The sequence below is a fragment of the Oreochromis aureus genome, linkage group 23, assembly GCF_013358895.1.
Source record: "Oreochromis aureus strain Israel breed Guangdong linkage group 23, ZZ_aureus, whole genome shotgun sequence".
Taxonomy (NCBI): Eukaryota; Metazoa; Chordata; class Actinopteri; order Cichliformes; family Cichlidae; genus Oreochromis; species Oreochromis aureus.
In genome coordinates this window covers 26,553,662-26,557,074 of record NC_052963.1, presented here as the reverse complement: position 1 = coordinate 26,557,074, position 3,413 = coordinate 26,553,662, and the positions used below count along the sequence as shown (strand labels likewise).

General features: G+C 38.0%; 1 long non-coding RNA gene across 3 annotated transcripts; it reads left to right on the top strand.

Annotated features, from left to right (window-relative positions):
* The first annotated feature begins 428 nt into the window (after positions 1–428).
* LOC120436340 lies at positions 429–2,511 on the top strand. 3 transcript variants are annotated; one of them, XR_005610327.1, is made up of 5 exons: positions 429–471; positions 663–770; positions 2,017–2,133; positions 2,250–2,353; positions 2,452–2,511. It is a non-coding gene; the product is annotated as an uncharacterized LOC120436340 (long non-coding RNA). The 3 variants fall into 3 exon arrangements; XR_005610325.1 differs by lacking the exon at positions 429–471 and having other exon boundaries at positions 596–770; XR_005610326.1 differs by lacking the exons at positions 429–471; positions 663–770 and adding an exon at positions 1,791–1,851.
* The last annotated feature ends 902 nt before the right edge of the window (positions 2,512–3,413 follow it).

Sequence of the window (3,413 nt, the reverse complement as noted above, 5' to 3'; positions counted from 1 at the left end):
GAGAACATGAGACAAGCCAACCTTGATGACATGATGCCTCTTCTACAAGTGAGACAAACACTGAGCAGGTCAGACGTTTTCACCATTGTTCATCATAACACAGAGGGACTGCCAGCTCACATTAATGACATCAAGAGTCACCATGAATTGTGTCTAGCAGATGTTTTGTGCCTAACAGAAACACACCTGCGGGGCTCTTTTTGTCGAGAGAGTCTCCACTTGAAAATTACAGTTTGTTCAAACGCAACAGACACCTGTCCTACACAAACTTTCCCCAGATGGCAAACAGAAGTGGTGGTGGAGTTGCTGTTTATGTGAAAAGTGACATTCAAGTGCATGAAAACACAGTACATCCATAATGTAACTGACCTTGAATTTCTGGCTTTAAAGGTTGAAGCACCAGTCAGTGCACTGATTGCAGTTGTGTACAGACCTCCAGACTACACTCTGAGGCCATTCCTGAAAAACCTGGTAAGCCTATTAGACTCATTAGAGATCATGGACTGTCATCCCATCATAGTGTGTGGTGATTTTAATGAGAATGTTTTATCCAGTGCAAACAAACCAATCCTGGAGCTGTTTGAGTCTAGGGATATGCACAGGTCATCACTACCCCTACCACAGAGAAGAACACACTGCTTGACCTAATTTTCATTTCTCAGCCAGAGCGATGTCTCCATTCTGGAGTCATGAAGACCTACTATAGTTACCATGACCCTGTATACTGTGTATTGTCCTGTGATGATTCATGATCTAGATCTTTGACTACAGTAAGTAATTTCTATATTTTTGAATGACTTAAGAAAGTAGAGCGATATTTAAAAGTTGACTTAAGAAAAATGCCCTGCATTGCAGTATAATGTTTGAATTTTTACATAAAATACAATTAAATGAATTAAATAATGATATCAGTAAAATATGACAATTTTATTTATTACAGAAAATCTAAAAATCAGTAATCTATGAATGTCAGAAAAATCAAATATAGCAGTTTAAAACGAACAGTGTAGGCATATCCTCTCTGCAGCCAGGCTTCAAAATCCTGCCAGGCTGCCCCAGTCTCACTGTGGCTGGGAGGGAGGAGGGTGGACCAGAGGATTGCCCACACAACAAATAAATGTTCAACAGCTTCTTCATTGTTTCTGAGAGAACAACACAGACTAACGTTTGCTTTTTAAAAAAAAAAAAAAAAAGAAAAAAAAAAAAGAAAAACCTAATTACAGCAATAATGACAGTTAAGCCAGTTTATCTGTGCCTCTATTTTGAAATAATATTTACAAAATGTTATTGATTTCAGTTTGTTATAATCTTTAAACTTTTTCAAAAGTATATGATTATATTTTTGGACAAATCTTACGATGAAACATACATTTTATGAGCTTTTATCATGTTTCAGCCAGTGCATTTATCAGGGTGGGTCTGGGTTGATAAATGCACTGGCTGATAACTTCACATTTCTGGCCAGAAATGTTTCAGCAGTGTTACATATGCACTACATATGTTACACTTGCTTTTTGTTACCAGCTGATACCCTACATTTGTATAGACATTGGATGGTGTGAGGCTGGGGAGTTGAGTGGAGTGGGTGGGTGGGAGTTGAGTGGGCAGGTATGGTGGGAGGTTGTTAGGCTTCTTTCTTTTCTTTTTTTTTTTGTTAAGAGAGACACAGTCCTCCTGTGTCTTCTCCAAGCTTCACATGTACAATCCAACAGTGTGAAGCACATAGCAGCCAGAAACTGTAATGCCACAGATCAGAGAGGCTTCATCACCATCACCATCTTCGCCGTGACGATCAGAGCGTGAGACTTCACATCTAGAAGTCCTCCTTCTAGCTTGTCCCACAAGCAGTCGGTGAGATTTACTCACAACAAAAGGGTTAATGACATTATTTCCATGAAAACGTATTAATTCTTTGTAAAGTGTTTAAATTGTGTTTTCACTTGACCTTAGGAGTGTTATTTTGAGTGTATTTTAATATCTGTACTCAGGTGTTTCCTCTGTGATCCATCCCCTCAGAGCTGAGACACTCAGGACTGAACAGACTGCACAGTTTCTGTGACCGAGCCTCCAAAACATCTTCTTTGAAACCACACATGATAGAAGGGCTTTATATTTGCAGCAGCACTACTAAAGGTATTCAGTTTATTACAGGATGTGTTTGTTTCTTAGGACCAGCTCCAAGCGCACACTACCTAACATATACACCTTTCTGTTCATTACAAACCAACTACTCTGGATCATATGGCCAGTTGGCAGGAATGTTGCTGCAGGAAAACATCCCTGGAGATCACCATCATTGCCAGACTGACTGTGCCTCCTCTGTGCAGTGTCAAGATCCTCCCTAAATGAGTGTGTAAGTTAACATTTTCATTATTTTATTCCTTTGACAAGTATCACCGGTATTTACATTTACAACTACATATGTTCCTGTTTTCTGCTCTTCTTTTAAAGTCCTCAGCTATCCTGCTTCTGTGCTGCTTGCCACACATCAAACACTGGCCGGATGACAGGGAGGATCCACTCTGAAGTCACTGGACATGATGAGGATCATATGGGACTTTATAGTTTCACAGAAACGTTGTGCTCTTTGATTACAGGTTTTAAATGGACATAATGACTGCCTCTCTCTGATCAACAGGCTAAAGGATTGTTTTCATTGTTAGAGCTCTGTACAATGTATGCTTATTTAATATTTCATCACAGAGCAAACCTTTATTTATTTAACATATTTTTATTTTGTTTTACTGTTGAATTAACTGTGGGGATTTTTTTAAGTGGGCACTCAGGATGTCATATGACCAGAAATGTGGTAACTGGAATTCTACAGTATGTTAAAAAAAAATCTGCTAAGAACAAAACACACACAAAAACCCCAAGAGAACTCAAATTCGTTCCATGTAATCCAATCTAAAACATTTTAAACTGCTGAACAGCAACACAAACAGTGTTAAAAGAAACAGTGTTAACAGAATAATTATGATGAGTTTGTACCAAAGTTTCAGGTCACATGGCACACCTAGTGTGTAGTGCGGGGTATCAGCTGGTAAGTATAGGTTTTTTCATATTTGTGTCCTTAGAGTTCAGATAGATAAAGCCTTGTGTATAATAATTAGTCATAACCACAACTCAAAGTCAGGGACTAACTAAATCTGTGACTTTGTGTCTGAGCCCAGGTTAAAACACTGTGTTAAAAAGCATTTAGTGGCATGGCTGAACAATGCTGTAAACTAATGATACTTATTTATCCATGTTCACAAAAAGGACTAATGTGTTTATTTGATTATTTTTATGTGTTAAACTGTGTTACCACCTTAGGCTTTCATTTGAGTTTACTCAAAAATCTCTATACAGTTCTCTTTTACCACTGTGTGGACACTGTTTACAATAAAACATAAAAAAGAATGAGTAATAAA